This window comes from Cryptomeria japonica, chromosome 1 (genome assembly GCF_030272615.1).
Source record: "Cryptomeria japonica chromosome 1, Sugi_1.0, whole genome shotgun sequence".
Classification (NCBI taxonomy): domain Eukaryota; kingdom Viridiplantae; phylum Streptophyta; class Pinopsida; order Cupressales; family Cupressaceae; genus Cryptomeria; species Cryptomeria japonica.
This window is the reverse complement of record NC_081405.1, coordinates 34,748,627-34,757,981: the sequence shown is the minus strand read 5'-3', so window position 1 is coordinate 34,757,981 and position 9,355 is coordinate 34,748,627.

The following is a 9,355-nucleotide window of genomic DNA, read 5'->3' as shown; positions in this document are numbered from 1 at the left end:
TTCTGCAAATAGATGTAACTTATTACCACATGTTCTTTATGATATTATACTGCTGCAAATAATAAATCAGTCATGTAGTGCAGAAAATAAATCCTATTATAGTAATCTATTCTTTTCAAAAAAAAAAACATTTAGCATTTAGTTTTAGTATTTGTGTTATAAAGAACAAAGAAAAAGGATATATATTAGGAAATCCTTTAAATGCATTTTGATGTTATACAAAATAATATTAAACTCACCAAAAAGTCTATATGGGTTATAGGTTTAAAAAAGAAAAAAAAAGAAAAAAAAAAACAAATAGCAAATATATATATATATATATATATATATATATATATATATATATATATATATATATATATATATATATATATATATATATATTTAAACATTTTATTTCTCTAACTATTATTCTGATATTCTGTTATAAAACAAATAAAGAAACAGGGATGTATTTTACTAAATCTATTTACACATATATTTATATATATATAAAAAAGAAAAAAAAAAAAGAAAAAAAAAAAACAAATAGCAAATATATATATATATATATATATATATATATATATGTAAATACTTATTTAAACATTTTATTTCTCTAACTATTATTCTGATATTCTGTTATAAAACAAATAAAGAAACAGGGATGTATTTTACTAAATCTATTTACACACACACACACACACACACACACACACACATATATATAAAGCTGGATCGTGCCTTATAGAAAATCATTGCATGTTAATCCTTAAAAAAAAAATATGGATTTATTAATATATATATATATATATTTTTTTTTTATTTTTTTTTATGTTGAATGATTTATTTTTTTTAGTATTTGTAAACACCATTTTAAAAAAAAATAATAAATAAAATAAATAAAAAAACAGTTTACATTGCAAAGAGCTAAACCCCCGTGGAACAGGGGACGGCACGGTCGAAACCCCACTGTGATTACTCACAGTGGACGGCTCGGCGCCGCCACTGTGGGTAACCAGAGTGGATCGGCCTGGGATCCCCACTGTGGGTAACCACAGTGGTGGGGGGGCTCCCGGTCTGCCACTGTGACTACCCGTAGTGGACGGTGCTCGGCCGCACTGCGGGTAACCACAGTGGCGCCCGGGGGAAACCCCCGCCCACTGTTACTCGCCGCCCACTCAAACCTCTGCTCCGCCTTCTCCCCTCCTCCGCTCGGCCCTCCTTCGTCCCTCCGCCCATTAACAAAGTTAAAACATACAAAAAAAAGAAGTTCGGTTTCGGGTTCGGCCCTGCGCGCGCCGCCTCCCATGGCCGCCGCCCAAACCCCACCTGCACACACACACTCACAAAATTTAGGAGATACACACACAACACACACACACAAAAAGATAAGTATGTTGTTACACACATGCCCTAACCCTATTTTCGGGTTAGGGCAAACACATTTAGGTTTTAAACTAAGATGTGTGTGTGGGAGGTATAAAAGGGGATTGTTAATAAAATAAAATATAAACCCCTCCCTCCATTTAAATATATTCATAAACATATAGTATATATATATATATATATATATATATATATATATATATATATATACACAAGTGATTTCATTCCTTTATTTATTTGGAACACAAGTAGTTAAATGTTAAAATAAGGAATATTCTTATAAAGAAATATATATAAGTAATTTAAATTTGTCATAGTTGTTTGAAAACTCAATTGGTTAGTTGAAACATTATCTAATACTCTTTTAAATTAGAAATTAAATGTAGGAGCATTGTAAGGGGAAAATTTTAAATTCTTGGGTAGAGCATGCCCTTTTTAAAAAAAAAGGGGGAAAAATAATAATAATAATATCACAACGATAATTGTAGGGTCAGGAGGCTCATTTAAGTCTAAAATTATAAAGTATTTTAATTCATGGGGATTTTATCTTAATAAGGTGGTTTAATAACTAGAACAATTAAATTTAGAACCTAGGAGGTTAAGAATGATAAGATAAATTTTGGATCATTTAAATTTGACATTTATCATTATGCTTGAGATTTTAATAATTTAATAATGGGGATTAGTGATAACCTTTTTGGAGAAATATTAGCTCGTTGAGGACTTAGCTAGCTTCATCACCCAATTAGATTAATTATCTGATTTACACAAAATATAGTTAGACCAACTAAGTTGCATTATTTTATTTAAGTTAATCGTACTTAGTAGAGTATTTTAAGAAAAAAAATTATTCCGTTTGTGCCCAAAAGTTTGGGCATGACAGTTTCCCAACCGATGGTAAACCAGTGATTTCCTTGATGACTTCCTTGGTGATCTTGTAAGGTCTATCTAACCAGATAAACTCCCCATGTACTTTTCTCAAAACATACCTAATTATCTCATCTATGAATTCTGAGATGTCCAAAATTTCGGTAAACCCTAAGTCTTCAATGTGCTTGTATGTCAGTTTGATCTTTCCAGATTCCCCCATCAACTCGCTCATGTACATGCCCTTTATTTTAGATGTTCCCAAGTCCTCAATGTGACAGTGTATGTATGCCCTAACATCTTCAACATAGACGACTCCCTCCGGAACATGGGAAAATGCTCCAACCGAATCTTCCAAGGTAGCCACATGTGGATGCCGCTTGAAAATTGGCCTAGGGTGGTCCTTGACCTCTACTAGAGTTGGATTTGCAACAAATATAGGAATAGATTATGATCTTGCTTCCATGTTTAAAGATAAATACTTGTTGATCGCTTTCGGTGAAAACCCAACAAATTCTTCTAGTCATTGGTGAAATCACTCAAGAATAAATCTAATTGCTCAGAAATGCCTTTGATCGCTCTTAGTCACTCTTAATCACTTTGAAATCACTCTGAATGCAAGGTGATCAATAATGAAGTGAATTTGACATTTTATCCTCCAAGAAAAACCCTAATCTTCCATTGACATAAATGATGGCCAGTGAAAGATACCGGATAAACATCTACAATGTCTGCAACATCTTCCAGAACCTCTTCCCGAGGCATATGTAGCATCTTCATGAATTTAGCCTACCCCTAAGGCATCTGCCTCAGTTACCGAATGAGCTACTTGTTGGTGCAAGATCAACCTCCTCTACCGAATAGGTAACCGGTGCATTTTCATCTAATGATTGTTCTTCAATCTTCCTGTAAAGCGGAAAAATCGAACCCTAGTCGTTCTCCCCTCCCCAACTCCAAGGAGAGAGAAGGGAGAGTCACTAGGGTTGATGGTTTTCACTTAGGAGAGACTTTACATTCAAAAGAGGGGTTGAAACCCACAAGATCCAATCCCACGTAGTGCAAGATTGGATTCTAAATGAGTTTCAAGGGTTAAGACATCAAGGATACCCTCTTTTGTAAAGAAATGTAGATAGAATGATTGAACTAGGAATGCATGTGAAGTAGGAAAGATTCGCTTATAGACAGAGATAGGGATATGGGATGAAGCTGCGGACTTGGAATTAGTAGTAAAATGTCGAGACGGTGTTGTTCTGTAAATTTGAGCGAAAGTTGACGGGACGATGGCGCCCGACGTCCACACAGTCCTCCGAAAAATCCGTGAAACGAAGGGGATCTGTTCGTCTCTGCACAAGGATTCCTGATCTTCAATTACAGCCGCGTACCTGCAACCTACACACAGAAAAGAGAGGACGATTGGGGGGTTAGGGATGAGGGGTTTTCCTTTAGGTCAAACCCCGGTTTTGGAATTAACCAAGAAATGAGAATGCTGTAAATGTAAATGTTTGTAATGTAAACAAGTACTGATACCTTGTTGTAAGAATGTTTGTATTCTTACATGCGAAGGTGTAATGTATGTAGTATGTAATGTGTTGTAAGTGATCTCCTCTTCAATGGTTGAATCCTTGTCTTGAATGCAACACTTAGCCTTGAATGGAGACTTAGAATGATCAATTGCTTGAAGGAATGCTTGAATGCTTGAATGTTTGAATATCGTTTCTGCCTTTTTTTTTCATCTACCAAAATGGGAGAGGAAATGTAGTTTATATACTTGTCAATTAGGGCTGATATACTGATTTTCCCGACCTTAGGCCGACCAGGAAACATTATTTTCCAATTTGCAAACTTAAAGACCCGAAGCCCCAAAAGAGACCGGGCCCAAAATAGGGCCAGGGACCAGGGCGCTGGGCGCCATGGTCCCACCTCCAGGGGCAGCAGGGTGCAAGGAGGATCAGGCCAGGGTGCTGAGAAATGCAGTTTTTGGTGTTATGAACAAGTTTCGGGGTCTCCATTCAGGTTCCGTGTTGCATCACCATCGTGAAGACCCAAATGCAGTCAAAATTGCAAGTGTCACAATTTTAGGACGCTACATTTAGCCCCCACTTTAGCGGGAGTATAAGCGTACGCCAATACTTCCGGTAAAGTACAAGGAAACAACATTGAAAAACTTTCACCACGTCAAGGAGGCAAGATAAACCAAGCCCCCAGTGGACTAAGGATCTTACGACTTTGATTGACAAAGTAAAAGGGAAGATCACGAGGGAGAACCATGACTGTCAGTAGTAAGGTCCCTCACTATGAGTCATGCAAGAAAGATATCAAAAATTTTCAAGGCAAAGCTAAATTTGTCAAGAAATTTTCAAGAATCTTGAAAAGATATAGACGGGATGTATGCCCCCCTACGTTAAAGCAATCGCACACGCCTCACCGGGGGTGATTGCTTTAAGGTAGTGATACATATAGGAAATGAGAAGGGAAAGGAGCACGTTATCACAAGGATTTAGCCCCCAAGTGTGAGATAAGCCCAAGGATAATAGACACAAAACACAAAGCACAAGGTGACTTCGCTTTCCTCGGGGTCAGTATGCTGTATGATAATTCATGTATATCATATGTATGTATGCATAATTGTTCTTCATTCCCCAATCAAGGAAGGTCACCTAGAAGAAGGGAACACATGTGTCTTTTGAGTCAACATGAGAGAGACCAAAAGAGATCTCAATGCTTTGCATCGTCCTCAAGTAGACAACACTAAGGACAACAAATAGAAGAATGAGAATAACACATAGAAGAAGTAACAAAAGATCAAGAGAGGAGGAGAGAATCTGCTATGCTAATGAACTAGTCTAGCACGTCATCTACCCCCCGATCTTGCTGATCAATATTTCGGGAAGGTAGGAAACACGCTAGAGGAGGAACATCCAACACAGCAGATGGAGCTATCACAAGATCCAAACAAGGGCTATGTTCATGTTCCGAGCCACGTTGTTCTTGTCTAGGAGCTAGGATAAGTGCTTTAGAAAATTCGTTAGATAAACTGTTATCAACATCAACATATTCATATTCACTATCAGAATGAACAGGAGTAACATTTTCATCTATATCATCATTAAGATTTATAAAAATAGGATCTTTAACTCGCACAGGATCAAGGCCATCATGCACCTTATGTTTAGGAGATTTCGGCTCAATCGTCGGCTGAGGAGAAAATGGAATAATACTGGCTGAAGGTGTTTTGGGGGATTGCAAAGTTTGAGAAGCAGCTGCCTGAGCTCTAAGACGACGCTTTCGTCGGTGTTCACGTGCAGAACGATTTCGTCTAGTCTTAGTAGGGAGTTGAGGAGAGTGAGGAGGAGGAATGTTCTCATCCTTATCACTTGGGTGTTTAGGTTGTGGTCTCTTAGGTTGAATAATAGGAGAAGAGGAAGCTCTCTTCTCTCCATAAGAGGAAGGAGAAGGAACTGCTCCATATAAAGGAGGAATATTTGGTTTAGGAAGGAGACCAAGTCCATCATGACGAGGAGGTATAGGTCTACTTTTAGAAAGTTTATTAGATATAGGCATAGTCACATCCATAGGAATGGGTTGGGAATCTTCTTGAGGAAAGACATTAGTTTTATCTTTCAAAGGAAGAACTTCCTTCTCAAGAATGATAGGAATGTCAAGTTTGGGTGTTCTAGGTTCACTTAGAGATAGGATCATATCTTTTTTCCACTTTTGATAAGATTTGAAAAGATGATCACTTCGCAGAGGAAGAGATTGGAATTGTTTAGGCCAAAAGTAATCAATAGGAACACTAGAAGTTCTTTCAGTTGGTTTAAAGAGACTATGATTGACAGTAACAACTTCACCATTATGGGGAAATTTCAAGCACTTGTGAATAGGAGAAGCAATAGCTTTCATGGAAGATAGCCAAGGATAGCCTAGCTTCACACGAAATTGTTCGGATGATGGAATAATAGCAAAGTCCACATCAAGGGATTTGTTATGGACCTCAATAGGTAATGTAATAGAACCAATTGCAGGAGAAGAAAATGCATCAAATAGTTTCACAACCAGATTTGTTTTATCATAGATCACTTGATTCAATTGCAAAGTAAAAAGAAATTCTTCAGTAATGATATTAACCATACAAGAAGGATCAATAAGCACTCCACGGCAAGGTGTATTCTTGACTTTTGCAACTATATATAAAGGACCATCAAGTGCCCTGATAGTTTCACTGGAATCAAATGTGATGGAAGGTTCTTTAGGGATTTTTTGCTACTCTACAAAGTTAATCACATTAGGAGCCATAGACACAAGATCATCAGGTGAGATAGATGAATCAGTAGTATCAATCGCATTAGAGGTATGAGAAGGCAATGGATCAGTAAAAATCTGAAGATTTTGGTTAGGAGGAGCTACAGATGTGTTGCCTTTATCATTCACACCAGAAACAGAGATAGTATTATTATCAATCAAATCTTGAATTTTACCCTTCAAAGCAAAATATTTTTCAGTATCGTGCCCAGGATGACGATGAAATTGACAAAAAGATTTGTTATCAAAATAGGGCGAATTAATTTTTGTAGGATCTATTTGCCTTATAGGAGGAAGAGTAAGCACATTTTGTTCCAATAACTTATTCATAATACTATGCAATGATTCATTCAAAGGAGTAAACTTTCTTTCTTTCTTGAAAAACTTAGAAATAGGAAGCACACCTGATGCTGCATTCACATTGTTGTTGATAATGTTTTCATTGAATTTAATGGACTCTCTGTTCGGTTTAAACTTCCCAAATGGTTGTTGACTACTATCACCCTTATCACTCGGAGCCATAGGATTTACTTGTTCCATTTGACTCACAGTCAATTGATAATTGTGAGGAGTTGCGCACAACTGTTGGAAAGAAGTAAACTCAGAAAACAGGAGTTTTTCTCTAATATCTTTTTGTAAATTAGAAATAAAGATTCTTTGAATATCATTATCAGGCACTGGAAAGGAAATTTGAGCATACAAATGCTTATATCTACCAATGAAATCAGTCACTTTTTCTTTAACACCTTGTTTACAATGCATTAAATCAATCAAAGTAACTTTAGGACTTATATTGTTTTGAAATTGTTGAATAAAAGCATTTGCAAGTTGTTCGAAAGAAGTAATAGAATAAGAAGACAATGAGCAATACCATTGTAGGGCTTTATCTCTTAATGTTCTAGTAAACAGTTTTGCAAGCAACCTTTGGTCATAAGCAAAATCGGTACATATTGTTTGAAAGGTCTTAACATGTCTTAGAGGATCACCCTTACCATTATAAAGCTCCAAATGCGGAATTTCAACATGTTTAGGGGGGATAGCTCGAACAATGTCAAGAGAAAGTGGGCTCGCAACATCAAATGTGGACACACTAAACTTAGATTGATTCATAGAGGCAATTTGTTGCTGTAAAGAAGAGATAGTTTGTGCAAGATTGTTAATGGTCGCTTCAGTCGAAGAGTTCATATTGGACGTGTTAGATTGTGATGGAGGTATTATGTTATTGAAAGAAGGTAGAGAGTAAGGTGGTGGGACACTATGATAGTTAGTCATAGGAGATGATTGGAAAGGAGGAACACTACAAGGAGGAATGGAATGATTAAACAAATTGCCCCCTTGCGTCATGTTCATTTGTGGTGATATAATAGGAACACTTATTGAAGGAATGAATGAAGAAGTTGGATTGAATGAAGGAAGAGGGTTGATTGAAGAAGAGGGATTTCCCCCATGACTGGTGATCATAGGAGGAATGTCTTGTATTGAAGTAGTCATTATGTTTGATGTAAAAGTAGGTATACTAGCAATAGGAGTTGTCAAAGGAATAGAATGATTAACTTGAGTAGGAGGTTGTGTATAACCTAAAGTTTCGGCACAACTCTTCATAGGCATCACATTCGAATCCACAATGTGTGCAATACCACGCAAAATATCAATTCCATTCTTATCACTTTGAACCATACGTTTTAGACCCTCAATTAATGAAAGAGCTTCGCTATCAGGGTATTCTTGAGACATCCATTGTCGAAAATCATCAAATTGGTTATCCAATTTTGAAAGTTGTTCTACAGAAACCTCATGGAGAGCTTCTTCATCATTAAGAGGATTAGAGGAATTACCCATGTCCTCGTTAAAAAGGCCATTCAAATTAGGTTCCATCTCTTCGGTAATTACACCTTGGAAAGACTTAATTCTAAGGCTTTGTCTAACGGGAATAGTGTAAGTAGGACTTATTGTTGTAAAACTCATGCACTAAAGAAAGAGAGAAGATTTTGAATTTTAGAGGTAGCAAATGTCAATAAAACCAGCCAATCTCCTAGATTTAAGCTGTTAAATGCAATCAGGACAATCTCCCAAAATTTCGGAAAAAATGTCCAGGACCGTGGCGAACGGAGTGCACACGGTCCTCGCAACTTTTTTCAAAATTTTCAGGGATGAAAGTTATGATGATTTTAAAGCTAATCTGAAAAAATTGAGTGATTTTACGATCTGTAGATAGGCCAAATTAAAGTTGTAATCTCAAAATTGAACCCTACCAAGATTGTTGAAAAATGCAAATTTTGAATTTTGAAAAAGAGAGGGAAACTGAAATTTTGAATTTTATGATTTTAGAGGGAATACTAAAAGCAATGCAAGTTTTGAAATTTGAAAGTTGACTCGATTTCATGCAAAATTCAAATTTGAAAGTGGAAATCAAAGATGTTGCAATAAAACACTTAATTTCAAAAGTCACAAATTATAAAAATTTGAATAAAGCACTGAAATTTTGAATGAATGCCAACGCACTTTTCAGATTTAGGACTGTGAGAAACACAATTTTGATATGAATTTTAATTTCAATGATTTTTGAATGATTAGAAGCCTCAATCCAAGCAATCACTAGACCAACTTTGACTTTAATTTTGAAAGTGTTAAAATTGATAAAATCAGCCAAAATTCTGGATTTTAGCAGAAAAATACAGTAAGATCTAGCTCCCGAAATTTCAGAAAAAATGTCGGGGATGATGGCGCTCAGGGTGCACACGGTCCTCGCAACTTTTTTCCAAATTTTCAGGGATGAAAGATATTATGATTTTGTTGCGGAATCCAAAGTTACAGTTGATTT